Source organism: Petaurus breviceps, unplaced genomic scaffold (assembly GCF_028583685.1).
Source record: "Petaurus breviceps papuanus isolate PSGF00001 unplaced genomic scaffold, PetGlider_PUasm1.0 90822, whole genome shotgun sequence".
In the NCBI taxonomy this organism is placed as follows: domain Eukaryota; kingdom Metazoa; phylum Chordata; class Mammalia; order Diprotodontia; family Petauridae; genus Petaurus; species Petaurus breviceps.
In genome coordinates this window covers 20,938,910-20,960,459 of record NW_027187351.1, presented here as the reverse complement: position 1 = coordinate 20,960,459, position 21,550 = coordinate 20,938,910, and positions in this window count along the sequence as shown.

The window sequence follows — 21,550 nt, the reverse complement described above, 5'->3', positions numbered from 1 at the left end:
CTCTCTCTCTCTCTCTCTCTCTCTCTCTCTCTCTCTTTCTCTCTCTCCCTCTCTCTCTGTCTCTCTTTTCACTCTTTCTGTTTTGTCTTTATCATTGTGTCTCTGATTGATTCTAATTCATCTTTGCAATATGGCTAATGTTAAAAAAAAATAGTGACAATCCTCCATTTCACATTTCAAGTCCTTAACAATTTGATTCTACCATAATTTTCTTACTTATTATCTTTAGATCCCTTCACACACTCTTTGCTTAAACCAAAATAGCCTTCTAACTTTTGCTCCATATGCCACTCTATTCCCCTTCTTTATATTTTTATAGACAATTCCCTAAGTCTGAAGGTACTCCTTCACCCCTTTCTCTCAGAACTCCTGGGTTCCAAAAAATTTTAGTAGAAGTGTCCATCCTACAAGAAATCTTTATTTTTGCAGTATCTCATGCCTTATGACCTTTAAGGAATTTTATACATAGAAATCTTTGATACATTTTGTTTAAACTTCAATGTGCTTATATGCTCTCTCTGTTGAAAGAATATTCAGCCCCTTGAGGGCAGGAATGATTTCTCTATTGTTTTTTCAACTCCATATTCTTGTACACAATATTTTTCTTGATTAATTGATGTAGATTCATCAGTCTCCCTTCAAGCTATTTGCAAACTTGATATTGATTCCTATGCTTCTCTCTCCTTTATTAACTAATATTGCTATTCATAATTATGACTCATACTGGAAGTTTCTTTCATTGAGTAATCATGAGTCCAGACTAAAACAACATGTTTCTCTTCATATTTTTTTTAATTATTGGAGGTGTTTTAATTAGTTTCCAATTTAGGCTTTTTTTGGAGTATTTTCATATCTATCTTGAAAGAAATAAATTATTTTCTGGCTAAAAATATTTTGGATTTCTTTAGATCATTTCTGTTAACTATTAATTTACATATCTTTCAAAGAGTAAATCTTCAATCATTCCTTAAGAGATTCCTATATGCAAGACACTGTATTAGACTATACTGAGAAAATGACAATAATGAAAGAGTTTTGTTTTGCTTTTAATTTTGAAGTGCTTACCTTCTATGATAGGAAACATTACACATATGTAACCATATATACAAAATATATATAAAATAAATACATATATATTCATTTAAGTTTGGAGGAAGAAATAGATACATTGGTGAGGAAGGAATTTTAATGTAAATAGTGATGTCTGGGTTGAGATGGAAAAAAAATCTATGTTGATTATATATATATTTATATTTCCTCTCCATTTTAGTTTCAATAATTTATTAGAATATACATATTGGAACTATTGCCTTTTTGTAGTCTATCTTTTCATTTTACCTTTCATCAAGTCATATCAGTTACTATTTTAGCTATGAGGCTTTTCTTATACATGGCAGCTTCCAAAATGGCTATGTTGTTAGTAAAAAGCTATTTCTGTCCAATTTTATGTATTTAATTTATTTCACATTTTGGTATGATATTGTTTGATCCTTCCCAAGACATCAACTTTTTTTTGGAGAAGGTATTCATGATTTCATGATACAGAGACAATGGGCTTTTGTGGAGTATTTAAGCCTTTGAATTTTACTTATTTCTGAAATGAAATATTTTCCAATGTTTATTTTTTTCCATTCTCTCAAGAGTCAATTTTAAATTCAAGTACTATATGATTTAACAACAAAAAACCTTTCAGAGAAAGAAGATGCAGAAAAAATTCTACAAAGAATAAAATAAAATCTTTCTCTTTTTTAAAAATTGTATTTTAATGGTATTTTTAATTTTTTTTGCAATTACACATGAAGATAGTTTTAAACATATATTTTGTAAAATTTTGCATTTCAAAGTTTGCTCCCTTTCTTTCTCCATACCCTTCTCAACACAGCAAACAATATGATATAGGCTATGTATCATGTTAAACATATTTCAACATTACTCATGTTCTAAAAGAATCAGAGAAAAACAAAAAAGTTAGACAAGACTCAAGTAAAGAAACTCTGTGAAATAATGAATAAATTTAGCAAAGTTTCAGTATTTAAAATAAACCCACATAAATTGTCTACATTCATATATATTTCTAACAAAGTTCAACAACAAAAAATAGAAAGAGAAATTTCACTTAAAATTACTGTAATCACTATAAAATATTTGGGCATCTACCTGCCAAAACAATCCCAGAAACTATGTGAACACAATTATAAAATACTTTTCACATGGATAAAGTCAGCTCTAAATAATTGGAAAAAAACATCCATTTCTCGTGGTCATGTCAAGCTAAAAAATTAGAATGACAATTTTATCAAGGGAATTAATGAAAAGTAATGCTAGGAAAGCAGACTTAGCCATGACCAATTTTAGTCTGTATTATGAAGTAGCAATCAATAAAACTACTTAGTACTGACTGAGGAATACAGTAGTGGATCAGTGGAAAAGATTAGATACATGAGATATAGCTGTCAATGACTATGGTAATCTACTGTTTGATAAACCCAAGGACTCCATCTTCTGGGATAAGAACTCAGGATTTGACACAAACTGCAGGGAAAACTGGAAAATGTATGGGAAAATACTGGGTATAGTTCAATATCTTGCACCGTATAGGAAAATAAAGTCTAAATAGGTGCATGATCTAGGTATACAGTTTGATACTATAAGAGATCTGGGAAAGCAAGGAATAGTTTACCTGTCAGATCTATGAATAAAGGGAGATTTTATGACGAAACAAGAATTAGAGAGCATTATAAAATGCAAAATGGATCATTTATGTTATATTTAACTGGCAAGTTTTTTGGACAAATAAAGCCAGTGTAACCAAGATTAGGAGGGAAGTTGAAAATTGGGAAAATCTTTCACAGTGTATCTGAGAAAGGCCTCATTTCTCAAATCTACAGAGAATTGAGTTAAATTTATAACAATACAAGTATAGCAGTATATTAGATCTGAATTTCTAAAGGAAAGCAATTCAAAATGCTTTAACAATCTTACTTCAACCAAACAAATATCATTTACCTAGTTCAGGGGGAAAAGTCAGCATGCTGAACTTCAGAGAATACAAACAAGTTACAAGCACACGAAAAAAATACAAAGAAACATATCAGTAGACAGGACTTCCAGCTTTTTGACCATTACATCCATACATAGTTAGTTACCAGAGAGGGAAGCACCAGCATCTGGGTTTTCAAAGCTGGGGGATTCAATGGCTGCCCAGAGTTTCATCTAGCCAAATTGCACAACTCTTCCCAAAGTGAGCCTCAAAGCAAAACCTCACATCCAGGTATATATATAGCCTTCTCCTGGGACAGAATATGTCACCACCCTCTTGACCTATAGACCAATAATAAAGTAAGAAGGCGTGGGTGTTCCTGAAAAACAAGCCTCCTGGCATAGGCTCCATGTTACCACATTCAGCCTACTAGAGGGCAGAATATATTTTCAAATCAGGGAATATTCTTAGATTCACTTAAGCCTGTCAAAGAACCAAGGGGAAGGGAAGATCTGATGATTCCCATTACCATTACAACAAGTCATTCCCAAATTGATAACGGTCAAAGAATATGATTGCTCAATTTCCAGAAGAAGTAATCAAATATATCTATAATAATATGAAAAAACACTCTAAATCTCTTTTGTTTAGAGATGTGCAAATCAAAACAGCTCTGAGCTACCTCATCTCACCTGTCACATTAACAAAGATGACAAAGCAGGAAAATGATAAATACTGGAAAAATCGAAACATTAATGAATTGTTGATGGACTTGTGAACTACTCCAGCCTTTCTGGAGAGCAATCTGGAACTATGTGCAAAGTGGTATAAAAAACACACACCCTTTTATGCATCAATACTACTTCTAGAGCTGTATCCCAAAGAGATCAGACAAGTTAAAGAGGACCCAGATATATAAAAATATATTTATAGCAGCTCCTTTTGTGGTGGCAAAAAATTGGAAATCAAGGGAATATCCATCAATTAGGGGATGCCTAAACAACTTGTGGTATATGAATGTAATGGAATACTATTTTGCTATAAGAAATGAGGAGCCTGGGGGCAGCTAGGTGGCACAGTGAATAGAGTACTGGCCCTGGAGTAAGGATAGCTGAGTTCAAATCTGACCTCAGACACTTAACACAAAAAAACTATCCATGTGATTTTGAGCAAGTCACTTAACTCCAATTGCTCTATCTTTCCCCCTCAAAAAAAAAGCAAAGAAATGAGGAGGAGACAGACTTCATAATAACCTTGAGAAACTTATATGAACTGGTGATGATTGAAGAGAGCATATACAAGAGAATTTGTACACAATTTCAAACTCACCATATTTGTGGTGGCTAACATTAATGGACTGGTCTCCTTTCAGCAATGAATGGTTATAGGACAACTCCAAAAGACTCATGATGGAAAGGAGTATCCATATACAGAGAAAGAACTATAAAGCCTAAATGCAGGATGAAGCAATCTACTTGCTTTTCTTGTCTTTAGTTTTTTTATTTTTTTTTCCCCTTCTTTCTCAGTGTTCATTCCATTGATTTCTATGAAACCTACTTGGATCCCATGCCTAAAATTCAGAATCTTATGTGCAAAAATCATCTTTTACATTTTATTTTTAATAAATCCTTTTGTTTTTTCATAACAAAATCAATTGATTATTCATATTTCACTAAAATAATTTCTCTGTCTTTGGACTTCCTAAAGATTCTTACTCTCATATACTTTTGGGGTGGGAATAGGAAACTGGAGGATTACTTACAACAGTTAATTTAGGGAAATTATTGGCAACAAAAGTCTTCTACTGATGCAGTAGAGAAATCAATTAATATGGAGCTCCCTGGGGGAATGTAGATGTGAAGTAACTTGTCTTTGATTGACCAGTTAGATTCTCAAGCACAGGTCTTAAAGTGTTCAAGGCTGGCTAAGTTTTGATACCAACCCATTTGTGTTGATCATAGTCTAAATTATATTTGTTTTTCTACACACATATTTTCATGATTTTAATATATTGCATACTGAGTGGATTATGTTACTACTTCCTTTGATCTCATCAAGATATTGGCTCATCAAACCCATCATTTAATTTAAGATCATCATCAATTAAAATTCTGAAGTATTTTATGTTAATTACTCTTCTGCTAGTTCTTTAAAATTCTGCATATATTTCTTTATTTTGTTTTAGATCAAGTGTTCTAGCATTTTGAGATATTTTAATAGAAACTGAACAATTCTGTCTTCTTAATTTCATCTATTAAAATTCACCATTTACCAAAAATAATGGGTATGTAATGTTTATTTTCCTGCAGCGATTAACACAGCTCTAAAATGCTTTATTGGGAAGGTTTTTTTTTATGTTTTCAAAAGTATTTATTCATTTTAGCTATACTTTCTCTTTGTCTTTTTGGAGGGGAGAAGGCAGGGTAATTTGTGTTAAGTAACTTGCTGTAAAGACATGCATGAGCAGCTTTCCAGAGGACTTCTTCTGTGAACAGCTTCAAGGTTCTGATTACATAGTAGAGTGAACTCTCTATTTAGTCAGCAGTACATTAAGGCAAAACATTCACAGAAACCAAAATAGAGTATTCACAGTATTATGACATAACAACTTATAACTAAAATGGTCATGTAGTATTCACCAAAGTGGCCACATAGTTTTAAACAAAGTACAATCATTTAGTAACTCAATCACTTAGTAGGTCTTTAATTCAATGATCCTTAAGGAGGTTTGTCACCTTAATGCACACAAAGTCCAAAGGTCAGAGTTCTCCACCCCTAGGTCACATTGTCTTAATCTCTTCAATAAAAAAAGTCTTCTTTCTTTTTAATTGGAGATAGTCCTTAAATCAATCATCTAAATGTAAATGTAGAAGGTCTCCTCCCCTAGGTCACAGTAAATTACAATCTTCTCCATCAACATCAGGTACCCAAGAAGAGATCTTTTCATCTTGACTCAAGGCTGGCTCTCAGCTTCCATGGTTCTTTTTCCATGGTCCCAGCTCATGCCTGAATCTACACAGCTGTAACCTGGGTTCAAAAGCAGGCAGCTTCCTCTGCCTTGTCCACTTCTTCACCCAGTTACTAGCCCATTTCCCATTCCATATTGAATATCACAGTGTCCATTCTACTTCCAGTCCTTCACAGTTTCTGTTTCTGGGAAGACAAAACTTAGAAGAGCCAAAACAACATTTATACACATTCTGGCATCATTATCAGTTCACTATCTGCCTGTGAAATCAACAGGGACCCACAAACAAGGTCTGAGAACTCAAAACAAATATTAAGTACAATCCCAGGACCTCCAAAACTCTCCTCCAGGACTTCTGTAAACAGACAACCATCTTTCAGACTTTCCAGTAACATCACAGGGTTTCTATATAAAGTATCAAAAAAAAAACCAGAATATCAAAACAGACAGAATAGACAAACATAGATAGCTGGGATACCACAAGTTTTTTTCCTTCTCCACCTTCTCAGTTCTTCTCAGTTCTGCTCAATTCTCCATTCTTCTCTCTCCAACTTGGGCCTCTCCTTATATATGGTTAAGAGCTCCTCTCTTTCCTTTTGTAGGCATTCACAAGTTCTAGAGTTCACAAGTTGCAGGATTAAAATGTCCTGGAACTTAATACTTGATAGAATCATACACTGAAACAAGGTGTTAACTACTTCTGTGTTAATTAAATAGCTGAAATAAGTTCTTAATTCAATCACTGAAACAATGTATTAACTACTTTTTTTGCCATTTCACTTGCTAATTGTCACACAGCTAGTAAGTGTTAAGGATCTGAAGCTGCATTTGAACTCAGATCCATCCTGTCTCAAGGGTAGGTGCTGTATTAAGTGAGACACCTAGCTGGCCCAAGATGCTTTCTTAATTTTTTTCCAAATTGGGAATCAGGGGAAGAGATGTTCCAGTTGCATGAAGGCATCAGCTTCCTTCACTTTGGAGCAGGTTACATAGCTGAAACAGAAGGATAGTTTCATTTGTGGATTTATCACCACTTTGTAGTCCATCAGGGTCCTGAAGGCTTTGGTATTGTTTTTCTGAAAATTGTTTTTGCTCCATTCTTGAAACATAAGCATTTGCCTCACTAGTTTGCTGCTTAAGAACAAGAGCTGGGGCGGTTAGGTGGCACACTGAATAGAGCACCCGCCCTGGGGTCAGGATGATGTGCGTTTAAATCCAGCCTCAGATACTTAACACAAAAACTAGCCTCAGGCAAGTCACAACCCCAATTGCCCCTCAAAAAAAAAAGAACAAGGGCTGAGGCTTTTTGTTGTTGTTTGTTTGCATTCTTTCTAACCTTTAAAATTAATAAAGTTTTGTTAAATGAAAGAAAGAAATTATATTCCCTTAGTCTGTCACTTTATCTATATAAATGGATTTATTTGATGGAATGATATCTAAGGTTAAAGAAACAATTCAAATATCAAGGAGCCAAAATGAGGATTTCATAGGGTTTAGCAGCTTCTACATAGGACTGGAAGACTTGGAATATGATATTCCAGAAGGAAAAGGTGTTTGGATAACAACCAAAAATCAACTACCCAAAATTAAAAAAAAAAGCTTAATCTTTCAAACTTTCAAGATGGACATTCACTGAAAAAAGGGGACATTGTAATCATTTCTCATTGGAAAGAACAACAGAGTTGAACCCATTTCAGAAAAAGAATTTGAACAGGCCAACAATGAATTCCCTAAGGAAAAAAAAATCTCTAGAACCAGATAGATTTACAAGTGAATTCTAACAAACATTTAATGAACAATTAATTTCCATACTATGGTCCTGATACCTAAACCTGGAAGAGTCAAATAACAGAAAGGAAATTGTAGATCAATTTTCCTAATGAATACAACAGTTAAAATTTTATGTAAAATATTAGTGAAGATATTACAACAATTATCACAAGGATAATACACTATGGCCAGTAGGATTTATAACAGGACTGATTCAATATATCTTTATTATGCTTTTATGTATATAAAATTATCTGGAGGTATACATTTGTTTCTGCATATACACATATGTGTGCACACATATTAAAATGTATATATGTACATAATTACATACATGTGTTTGCATGTATAGATGCATGGCATTGTGGTTGTACATTTATGGTTCTATTACTAGATTATGTCTAAAAAGCTGGTATATAAGTAAAAGCTGATATCATTGTGATCCCACAAAAGTTTAATAACAACAAAAATGAGAACAGTTTTATGAACATATATAAAGTTAAATAAATAATAAATCAACTGAATCATAAAAAAACTTTATATACAATAAAAATTTAAATTCAATGAACAAAAGAAATAAAACTAACTAGCCTAACTAACCTTAGCATCACAAAAGTGAAAAAAGAAATGTCCCTCCTCCATTTCTTTGAAAATTGGAGGACTATGAGGATGACATTTATGATTTTTATCGACAAATTAGCTGGTTTTGATTAAATTTTTGTTTTACTTATTTATTATTTTTTTGTTAAAAAGTAAGTTACTTTAGAAGAGTGGGGAAAGGTTGGTTCAACTAGGAAATAAACCTGGCAATAATTGGAAAAACAAAAGGCATCAATTCATTTTCTTGAGTTCTGTTTCTAAGTTCTATGTTGTATGAAGGTGACCACTCTTTTTCTTTTTCACCCTTCATTTCATGTCCCTATTTCAACTTCCTCTTTTTATTTTTGTCTCTTTTTTTGGAGGGGGAAAATCAGGGCAATTGGGATTAGGTGACTTGCCCAAAGTCACACAGCTTGTAAGTATTAAGTGTCTGAGGCTGCATTTGAATTGAGATCCTCCTGACTTCAGGACCAGTTTTCTATTCACTGTGCCACATAGGGGCCCCAAATTTCTCCCTTTTTAAAGTATTTTTTTTCCTCTAACCTAACCCACTTTTCCCAGTTTTCAGCTCCTTTCTAAGGATTGGCATTTTCTTTTTTTGTTTTTGTTTTTAATTTGGATCCACAGAGAGTAGCACAGTCCCTGGCAAATAATAAGTACTCAGTGGATGTGTGTTTCTTTTCATCCTTCTTTCTTTGCTTCCTTTATTCTTTTGTTCCTCCCACCCCTTTTTTCCTTTCTCCCCTTTTTCCTTTCTTCTCTTCTTCCTTCCTTTGTTCCTTCCTTCCTGTCCCTATTCAACCCCATTATCTTCCTGGAATACCTGTCCCTTTTCCTTCCTGTTTGATATATTCAGAATTACATATTCAGAATTTAGTTAACTGGAGTATGTCCTCATCTTAGACTAAATAAGCTGAAGGATTCTACATTTCCTTTAGAAACAATGAAATGATTTTTTATTGAAATACATGAAAAATATATTGTAATTGCAGAGAATATTTTTTTTTCTTGTCAGATTTTGTGATCATTTGAAGAGTTTATTTGTCTAAGTATGTCTAAAGTTGTCCCACCCTGGTGGCTAGGTGGTGCACTGGCTCTGTAGTCAGGAGAACGTGAGTTCAAATCAGGCTTCAGACACTTAACAAAAAAACTGGCCTTGTGACTTGGGCAAGTCACTTAACCCCAATTGCCCTCCAAAAATAAAAAAAAATGCAAAATAAAAAATCAAGTTGCCCCACCCTCAGTCCCCTTGGGGATAACTTAATTATTTCTGTCACTCTTTACTAAGTAAATTTGCATTAAGAAGTGAAATGCAAATGTATTATTAGTAGAATGTTGTGCTTATATTAACTTTTAGGTTAATTATCTATACAAATTATTATTTATATACACAATATAACATGTTATATATAATGTATCATATATACAAATTATTTATATCCAAATATAGGCTATTTTGGGTGGTAATACTACTTAAATAATTTCATTTATGAACAGATATCTATCTATCTGAATTCAGATTCAGTTGAAATTCATTACTGTATAGATATCTATTTGTAATTCTAATTTGTGCCTCAATTTATAGTTTTGGTTTATTTCTGCAAATTTCCATCAGTTTGTACAAGCATCCAAATAGAAGATGTATTTAAAGAACAATATTTGAATTTAATTTGTAACTGAATAACACTATTCTAATTGTTACCAAGTTTACATGTGCTGTGCTATTTAGTTAAATTTAAATGTGTGTTTTTTTTGCACTATTAAAAAGGGCTTCTAAGGGAAATCTCACAGTATGAAGAGCCATTAACATTTAAAGTACATTTTAAAGTGCTACAACTGGCTAAGGGCTAAGTTTATTTTCCACAATCTATTAGTGTTTCTAATTCTGCAATAATGTTGAACAATCCTTTCTTCCTCAAATGGAGTAATAATAGCTCTGTTATTTTGTTTCCCATACTCACCATAAATACTTTTATTTAGCAATTACATATTTCAATGATTTTTTGGTATAATCTTATCCCAAATTATTTTATAAAAAAAATATTTTCTTTCCAAAGGCTGCTAAATTATTAGCATATGAAGACAATAATAATGAGACCTTAAAATATTTTTAATGTCATGGAATGCATTGTTCAAATAACAAGTTTTTTTTTTAGAAGAATATGCAACATTGCTTGGTAAGTAGTGTGCTTTCCCTGGAGTTAGGAAGGCCTAGCTTCAAATCTTGCCTGTGAAAGCTCTGTGACCTTCATAAAATTCCAAAATTTCTGTAAACCTGTGTTCTCCTCTGCAAAATGCAGGGTAAAGCTGTTAACACCTACCTCATTGTATTGTTATAAGGATCAAACAAAGCCATACACACACACACACACACACACACACACACACACACAATACTTTTCAAAACTTAAAACATAATCTACATATAAAATATCGTTGTCTTGTTCATTATGTCTTGTTCTATTGCAATTAAAAAATACTTCTAGCAAAAGTCACTCTCTTGATATTACACTTTCTTCTTAATACCCTATGATGTCTTGCATGCAGACACTAAAAAAAAATGTGTTTGAATAAGAATATATGTATACAGATTCATCTTCTGGATAGACACTGAAAGTATCATTAGTTTAACATCAGCAGCAAAAAAAATCAAGAATTATATGTACCTCTGCCTTTTCACAGATTGTTTAGATTTCTTTTCTTGGATCTATTTATTTAGAAAAAAAATATTTACATTGGAGATAGCTTAGAGCCTATAAATGTTTGATACAATGGTATCCATTATGTATTTGTTCTTAAGTTCAAATGTGTTGATGTTCTCTCCAGGTGATGACAGGCAACTTTTTTTTTCTATAATGGTAATTGTTAATGGTTTTTGTCCTTCATTTTGGAAGAAAACTAGAATGAAATTCCTATGTTTGTGGCAAGGTATAGGATGACCAATTATGAATGATCAGACCAATATAAAATCAGAAGACTCTACCATATTGTGAGGTCTATATCAGTATTTTTAAGATGCTTCAACTCTGTGCCTGAAAGAGGGTATGCTTATTATCTATAATCTAACCTCTACAAGAACACACACACATTTACATACATATATACACACATGTATATATGCATATACAATCATATAAATGTTTGTATACTCACAGAAAACCTCTTTTGTATCACATTATTTTATAGATTAACTCTGGAGATTTATAATATTTAGGTGCAATATTCTAAAGTGATATTGTTTAAATTATGTTCTATTGGTTAAAAATAAATAGATCAATTACTGGAATCGAGTAAATAAACCACAGAGAGAAGTAAAAGCAACAGATTACACTAACTTTTGATAAACCCAAATGTTCCAATTAATGAATGATTATTTGACAAAATAATTTTGGTAAAGTTGGACAGGACTTTGAAATAAACTGAGATCAGTGCCTCAACTATTATACGAAATTAAGCTCCAAGTGGATAAATGACCAAAATACATAAAAAAGCTACATATAATGTTAGTGAAATATGGGGAAATATATATGTATTAGTCCTATGAATAGAACAAAATTTAATGACTAAATGAGGTATAAACGGAATCACACATGTGTCATAGCAAGCAAAGTAGTACTTTGCTGCTTGTTTCAGCTAGTCAAGTGCCTTTGAGCCCCACCTTTGATTGTATCAAGGTCTTTTTTGGAAACAGTATACATTATGTTGCCCTTAATAGCCCTAAGGAAGTTTTGAGATTTTCCCTGCCATTAATAGGCCCTACTTCTTCACATGGAGCCCATACTGGGAGGAGCTTGAACAAAAAGGAAAACAGGAAGGGTGGAACAAGAAGGAGAAGAGCAGAACAAAGCTCAAGCATGAGCTGGGACTAAGAGGGAGAAATTTGTTATGTTGGCACTCTGTTTGACTGTTCTGCCTGTGCTGATTGTAACTTTGTTAGAAGGAAACATTCTGCTATTGAAAGAAGACTTCACTGCTGTTACAGAAACCCTGAAAGAGGTCTTTACTGTTGTTATAGAAGTCCTGGAAATTCACTGTTGGTTCCTGGTTGATTACTCAGACAGAAACCTTGTCTGTTGATTTTGGTTACTTTGTCAGACAGAAAGTGAGTTGAGATGATAGTAACAATTTGCATAAATATTGTTGTAGCTCTGATAAGCTTTGTCTTCCTAGAAACAAACTTCAAAGAGCTTAGGGTGGGTGCTTTAAGCTGAGGCATGAAACAGGAAGAGAGAACTGCCTACCTGTGAATCCAGGCAAGAGTTGGATGAATCCAGGAAAGAGCTGGATGGATCCAGGAAAGAGCTGGGAATGGTCAGCCTGTGGAAGGGGAGTTGTGAGGTTTGGAAGTCAGCCTCTAGTTAAGATAAAAGAAGACTTTACTTGGGTACTATACATTGACTGATGAGATTGTGACTTACTGAAAACTGTTTGTTTGTTTGTTTTAAGACTGTGACCACCTTAGTAATAAGTTGTTATGTTATATTGTTGTGAACATGGTATTTTACTTTCTTGAATGTTATGTTATAATTTATTTCTGAATAAATACAGAGTTCACTATCTATGCAATTAAAACTTTAAAGTTATTCACAGCAGCAGTCCTCAGGAGAGTTGCTCTTGAATGTCTTTACAAGAAGATAAAAGGGATGTTTTTGTTCTTATAAAAATCCAAAAAGGTCTGAATAAACCAATCAGTCCCTAAGCACTTAAAGTGCCTACACTTCACTATGAACACAAATAGGTAAGCACTGATGATTCAAAATTAGACAAATGACTGTCCTTGACCTCAAGAACTTCACAAACTAATGGGAAGCAAATAAACCCAAAATGAAAGGGAAACAATTAACTCAGAAAATAATTCATTGAACAACTTTCTGTTATAATGTTATTATTTAATATATGTGTGTGCGCACACACATGAATGTATGCATATGCATATATACACATACACACAAAATATAGATATAGGAATATATCAATGTATAAGAAAACAGAGTCATTTTCCAATTGATAAATGGTATATGGGTAAGAAAATCCATTTTTCAATGGACCAAATCAAGACCATCTATGTGCATTTTTTTAAATGATTCAAATGACTACATTACAATTAAATTAATTCTTCAGATTCCACTTTATATGATGGTTAAAGATTACCCAAAATGAATGTAATAAAAGTTGCAGAGTCTGTGGGAAAACAGGAAAATTCATGCATTATAAATGGACTAGTTAATGAAAATAGCCATACTAGAAAGTGATGTAAATTTATACAAAAAATAATAATTAAACAGCATATGTCCTTCCTTCTACAATGTCAGTGCTCAACTCACACCTTTAAAATATCAAAAAGAAAAAAAGGTCTGTAGTGTATGTGGTTAAAAAAAAAACACTGGAAACTGAAAGGATAACGAGCAATTGGTGAATGATCACTTAAGTTGTGATATATAAATGTGGATTATAATAGTTGTCTATAAGAAAATAAAAAATACATTATTTCAAAGAGAATTATGAAAACATATAAAGTGATGCAGAGCAAAATAGTAAGGATCAGAAAATAAAAACATATTCCATAACATCAGTATTACAAATATGAACACTTTTGAAGACTATTGAGGATTGATAGAAATGAAATTAATTTAATTAGGAAAACAAAGTATACAATAATATCATTACTATATTGCCAAAAAAATCTTCTAAAATAATAACTATTATCAATGCAATGACCTTCCATAATTACTAATGATGAGATATCCATGTCCTCACAGATAGATGATGAATTTCTGATGTAGAATATTTTATGTGTATGTTTTTTGTGTATGTACATACAGAAACATACATACATTCTTAAAGGAGCATACATATGTAGATATAACTTGTTTTGCTTGACAATGTATTTATTATGCTCCTTTTTTTTTCCCCAGAGGAAGAGGGGATGGGGAAGAGGTGGGAGAGAAAAAATTACATACATACATATACACACATACATATGTGTGTGAGTGTGTTTGTGTGTGTGTTTATTACACATACACAGGCACAACATTGCTATCTTTCTAATGTATCCACTTATTTTACTCTGTTATAAGAAACCTATCATAGATTTGAGTTATTCTGTGAAGGTAACATAAAAACAAACACAAATCTTTGGGGTGTTTTTGCATGTTAATATACTGCTTAGCATATAGTAAGCATTTAATAAATTCTATAATTCATTATTTTATGTTCTAGATGTATTCCTCAGAAATATGGCTATCTCTAAAATAACTAGTAACTGAAAGGGAGAATACATTTTAAGCTGGTTAATCATTGTTTTCCTCAATTTTTATGAGATACTTGTAATGGCTTATCCCATTTCCCCCTGCTTTTTGCCTCATGCCTTTATTCCGTTGGAATTCTAGATCAGAGTATAACAAAGAAAAGTGAAGATTTGTCCCTTTCTCCTCCCATCCAAGGAGAGAAAAAAATATGGCCAGAATAAAAATTCCATGTTATTACAAAAGAGAATATACACATATATGGTAATAATTTCTCAGGAGAAATAAGAAATAGTATCCAATTATATGGGTGTACAGCAATATCATATATAATGATAAATTTACATAAATATCTTATTGGCATATTAAGATCCCGTGTCTGATTTCCATCCACTTTCACCAAAGGATATTTTCCTCAACAGCTCTCTCCATTTCCAGGTGTACTCTCTCACAGTCAACTGCTGTCTAAAATCTTTTTCCAAGACAATGGTTAATGAGTGAACTATATTTATATAACCAATTAACAAATGATTTATTTTGCATTACTTGTACATGTCTCCTTTCACTGAATATAATAATGAAGGATTTAGAAATATGATTGATACTAGGTCATATTATCTTTGAAATACTTAAATGCACAAATGAACCTGTAATTTCATTAGTGTGTGTTTTTATTCTAAAGTGCAGAACATAAGTCTCCCTTGTCTAACCAATTTGGGTGACACTTATACATATCTTCCCATAAATAATATGTAAGGAATATACTCAATGTGTTAAAAAAAAAAGTCTTTATTTCATTTCCTTGATATTGACAGAATACTAATGGGCCACCAGAATTAACAGTTCCCTCTCCTCCTCACCACATATTCAACCTTCTTTCCTTTGTGATCATGCATTGCCTTAAAGACAATTTAGATAACTTTTCTAATATAATTCCCTGTTTGAAACACACAAGCATATATGTACCTAGATTTATATGCATGTTTCTAAGGAGATAGAAAATATAGAGATATGGAAAAAGAGGAGTAGAAAGAGGGGAAGGGGAGGTGAAGAAGGAGAGGAGAAACAAACATAAGCAGAGAGAAGAATAAGGATCTGATTTATGATTTAATTGACATGACTAACTTTTACCAAGGAAGCTTTGTCTACCTATGAAAGATCACTAAAAGGTTAAGGATCTTCTCAGAGTCACACAGGAAAGTACCTAAGTATATATCTTTCTTACCCTAAGAGTGGATGTCTGTCCATTACATCATGATGTCTCTATAGACACATCAATATATCTATATGGATATAGATCAATGTTCATCTCTATATATTTATACACATACATAGCTATATTTTATTAACCATATCTATGTAGTGTGTATATAATATCCACATTATGAATGAGTTCAAATGTTAATCATTTGACTCTTTTCATAGGCGAGACAGAAGGTATCCTCTATTCACCTTAAAAATACCATGTAGTTAATAGGATCTCTTTTTTATTTATTGAGTATATAACATAGGAAGTGATTCTGATTCAAGGTGATGTAATGAGTACATCTGCCAATGGCAAGATTTGGAGAACCTGACTATGGGAAGTCCTTCTTTGGCTTGAACTCTGTGTTGAATATTTCCCTTATCAGTCAGAAATATCTTTGACAAGGATTTTTCTTCTTATTTTAACTTCAGTTATTAGTAGTGATCAGAAGGTTATTAAATAAGGTTCGTTTTATTGTTATATTTGACACTTGCATGAGAGATGACATGTTAAAGGAAAACATTTACTGTGGCACTTTGGTCTAATGAATTGAATGTCATCTAACTATTTATTGTATTGATCTCAATTTTAATTGCATAGTTGATTAACAAGCTCAATGAAACCACCTCTTCTGTACCTATTTCTATTAATGGTTAAGTGGTAAAGATACAGTGTATCATAAAATATCACCTGTGAAAGCCTACCTTTCCTCTTCTAATGTACATACCAACTTTTTTGATGCATGCAAAAATTATTCCAGTAAAACTTCACATAAATGGGAAAGTATATTTAAAATTATGAGCAACCAGGTGTCCTACTGCATCGAGTCCTAGGACTGGAGTCAGGAAAACTCATTTTCTTGAGGTCATTTCTGGCCTCAGACACTTACCAGTTGTGTGACATTGGTCAAGTTAAATAAAAATGGTTACCTCAGTTTCCTCATCTGTAAAGTGAGTCAGAGAAAGAAATGGAAAATCAATCTGAAATATTTGCAGAAAATTAAAAAAAAAACCAAAATGGGTTCAAAGACTGTCATACACAACTAAAACATGAGAGAACAACAAGAAGAAAACATAAAGGTTAGTAAATGCAGATGCATTTTAAGCCATTTTTTTTGATAATTTTTTTCATATTCTTCAAATCTTTCCATTCTTCAAATGCCATGAGAAACAACTTCTTTATACTACGAATACTGCATCAATATGAGGGAATATGTATTCAATATAAAATACATGGTTAGTAATGTGAATGTGTAAAGCAAGATATATAGTCCTTGTCCCCATTCACCTAGAAAGTGTCAACTCTTAAGTATGACATTACAAGATTCAATTAAGCTGGAAATATTTAGGAATATACCTGCAATGTTTGGTTTGAAGATCCCCATCATCATGACCACTACATTACAAAAATAGAAGAATCTGAGATTATCACTTACAAATAATTTCTTACTGGTTGAAATACATCAAATTTCAATTTCTATGATCATTGTTATTTGATGGTCATTATATAAAGTATCTTCCAATTATTTTTTCCAAAAAATAATTAATGATTTATAGGTGTGAGACTGTCATGTAATCTGCAGGTCTTTGTCCTTTAACTTTCCTTATTTTTGAAACATATTTGCAATGTATTTTAATATACTAATCTTGGAATAATAACATAATAATAAAAATTAGATTAATATGCAAAGTGTTTTAAAGTTTGCTAAGAACTTCACTTGATCTTTACAACTATCCAATGAAATTGGTACTATTGTTATCCCCATTTTACAAATTAGGTAACTGAGACAGCAAAGTTTAAGTAATATGATCTGAGACAAAAAGTTGGTCTATAGCAAGACTTCAAGTTTGATATTTCTAAATTCAAGGGTGATATTCTTTTCACTATGACAGGTAACAACTTATAAACATCAAATATCAATAAACTGGTTTATCTTAAGCTTAATAATTTAATGTTAAAGTATTAAATTTTTCTCTCTTCTTCATCCTCTTGCAACAAATGTTGATGCATAGGCTGAAATCATTTTCTTTGTTCTCTTTGTGAAAATACTTATTTAATACTTATGATGTGACCAAATATTCCAGGAAATGGTTTTACTTGGTTCATTTGGTCACACTATGAAAGCAAGTCTGACCACTACTTTATTGATGTTTAACAAAGTATACATGAGTCTTCCTTATAGGTGAAATTTACTTTTGCTTTTTTTTTGCTTTGCTTATAGTAAAATCCTCAAGATTGCTATAATTTATTTCCCCCAATAGTATGACCACTTATTGATCATTAGAGAAGAATCTCATAGTTAGAATACTATCAGAAAAGAAGAGTGTTATAGATAGTCTAAAACCCATGATTCTTAGCAAATTCTGCTTCATTGTCTCCCACTCTGTCAATGATGATACAAACAGAAGGAAGTCCTGCTGGAGAGAAGGACATTTTATGTTGTTTCTTTTAATGGATAATGGTTTCATCACCAACTGACCATCCTTTTGGTGGTACACCTCTATGCACTCAGCTAAATTGACCGTAGAGAAGTGGGAAAATTATGTTGCCAAGATTATACTGGAAGATTTTTCTACCTTATTAGAATAAGTCAGCCTTGTCCTCTGCTGGCATAGGCTATGAGAACTGAATGGCATCTCCATGCCTCGGTTAAGCATTCAATTATTACCAGGTAGAGTACACATAGTCATCTGCAAACATTTTAAAATTAATCCTGGAATACAATTTCATAAGGAATAGCCAAAAATATGTTACTAAATGTATCTGAGAGCTATCACTACACAGCCTTACACTCCATTAGATTTACAGAGGTCACAACTAAACATAGAATTTTACAGAAAATATGAAATATCTTTAAAATTAGATGCACCCTATCAATTAAAATGTGTATATATGATGATGACAATAATGATTATATTAAACATAATAAAATAAATACCTATCATATGCTATGTGTACATGGAAGAGACATTTTCACTAATTTCGTGGTTGGCTAACAATTGGAATTTCTTTTGAGTTATTTACCACATCTTCTCTACTATAACTAATTAATCTGAACCTATTGGGCAGTTCTAAGAGTAGCATATTGCCCTTTGAGAGCTGCTGCAGGGAAAGATGTGGTGGATCTAGTTTCTCATAAGTCAGGAATTACATTTGGTGGAATAGCACATTTGAAATAGGATCTTCTATGCTGAAAAAAAAATGAACCTGATGCCAAGCTGAAGTTCCTTGTCATCTTTTAAAAGAAATTTGAAAGAACAGTGATCAGAGGAGACACATTAATAACTTGGCATCCGTTGAGAAGATAGGCTTGTCTGACAGATTTAATAGATTGTAATCAAGTCTGTTACATAAAAGTCAGAGTTACCTTGAATGTTATATCACTCTTGGTGTGGCAGTTCAAATGAAAACTAACTTAAATGCCCTCCTTTTTGTATTGCCTAGTGTCATTTAGAAGGTCAAGTTAAGGAATTCAGTTTCCAGTTTTAAAATAGATGGCAAACAGCATAGAAACCAAGTAAAATTTGTGATTCTCAGAAGGACTAAAACAAGACCAAAAGTCCCCTGTCACAATCTTGCAATTTGTTCTATATATAATAGTGTACCTTTTCCTATATTTTACCTGTTACCTTTTCCCCATCTTTACATAACATTTGACCATTTAAATTTTAATATATTTACTCAGATGACTGACTCCTATTTAAACTCATGGTTAAACCTTCTCTGTTTTAAAATCTTCATTTTAGTCTTAAAAGTGGAATTATAAAATGCTCTTAGATTTGCTTAAAAATGACAAAAACATTTTAGTAAATTTTATACAAGACAGTTTAAATTTTCTATAAATTCCTTTTTTTCTGAATAAGTGCACTTAACTGTGTTAGAGTGCAACAATGAGGTATTTTCTCAAAATGTTTCTGGGCAAGAAGAAGCTTCTATTGCTTCCATATTTTAAAATTTAGTATAAAATTTATAAAATAATACTGTATCAAGACAAGGAAGAAGGAAGACAAGAAGAGGAATGAGAAAATGAGAAAGAGAATGGAGTTGACTTTTGTTCATTTATGCTGATTTCCTCTGAATATGGCAGGATATGAACATATTATGATCACTGAATCTTCACCTCAGATAATAAAAGGCAAAAACAAGAACATGTTTATTGCTGAGCTTGTTGTGAATAAAGAGATCTACACTCAAGTAGGTAGTATGTGGTTACATGGGAAAACAACATCAACAAAAACATCAATAAGGCATATGAATCTATGTATTTTTCCATTGTTAATGTTATTTTATTTGTTCATCCTTTCTGATTTCATGAATACAATTGCACATGTGAAGATGTATGTATACATACATTTTCAACATGTCTTCTTTAGTTATAAAATTTTAAATCATTTTAAAAGAAGGAAAATACAATATGAAATGTTAAACTATTGCATTTTTTCTTTCAACATGATGTGGTTAAATTTGTTGTTTTAATTTATTTTGTAGGTATTTTTTTCTCTTAATACCCATATATTTTTAAGAATATAATTTTTGTTTCCTTTGAAAATAATGACATACAATTATATTATAACTAGTCAGAAGTTGCCTGAAAGTTATGACAATGGAATGAAGTAGTTAGGTTGTAGAATTTATAAAATATAAGAATTTACAGTATAGCCCTAATTACTGAAGTTAATGAGAACAACACTATTTCACAATTTAAGGAGTACTTTTATAATACCTTTGAACAACAACAAAAAATCATCATTCATATTATATGTGAATATATTTAAAATAAATTACATTTTTATTTGTATTTGTTAAGTTCTTACTATAGACAATCAGAATGTGTGCAAAGATAAAAATAAAAATTGCTTTCCCACCAGTGGCTTACGTTATAGTGAAAGGATGCATATAGTAAAAATATTTTTAAATAAGTAGAACCTTAAAAATTATAAACACATTTAGATAATAGTTTATCTTAATTGGAGTTTTTTTTATTAAATTTGTCAGGCTAATTTATGTCTGTCAATTTCATCTTAATATTTTCCTTTAATTTGTTTGATCAAAGTATTCTGTTCTGTTGTTTTGGACTGAAATGCATGTATAAGCATATGTGGAAAATAAATGGGAAAGGTAAGATAAATTTTCACATATTGGAGGCATACGAGTTTCAAGGTGTTTTTTTTTTTTTTTTAAGCAATTGGGGTTAAGTAACTTGCTCAAGGTTACACGGCCAGTTATTTCTGGGTGTGGTGCTGAGTATCTGAGACCGAATCTGATCCAGGTCATCCCGACACTTGATCCGGTGCTCTTACTCGCTAAGCCACCTGGCCGCCCCTAAGCAATTGGGGTTAAGTAACTTGCTCAAGGTTACACGGCCAGGTGTTTCTGGGTGGGTGCTAAGTGTCTGACCCCAGGATTCGATCTCCAGGTCTTCTCAACACTGGAGCCGGTGCTCTTACTCGCTGTGCTACCTGGCCGTCCCATCAAGGTGGTTTTTTAAGTCATATTTTTTTAATTTTTTCAAATGCTTTATTAACTTCTGATTTACAATATTCATTTCCACCAGATTTTGAGTTACAGATTTTCTCCCCTTTTTTCTCCTACCCAACTCCCCAAAATAGCAGTCCCACAGGATATCCCTTCCTCCAATCTGCTCTCTCCCATACCCCTTTATCTCTATGCCCCAGTGCCTGTATATCTAATTTCCTAATTACATGTAAAATAGTATTATAATAGAATATATATATGTATAC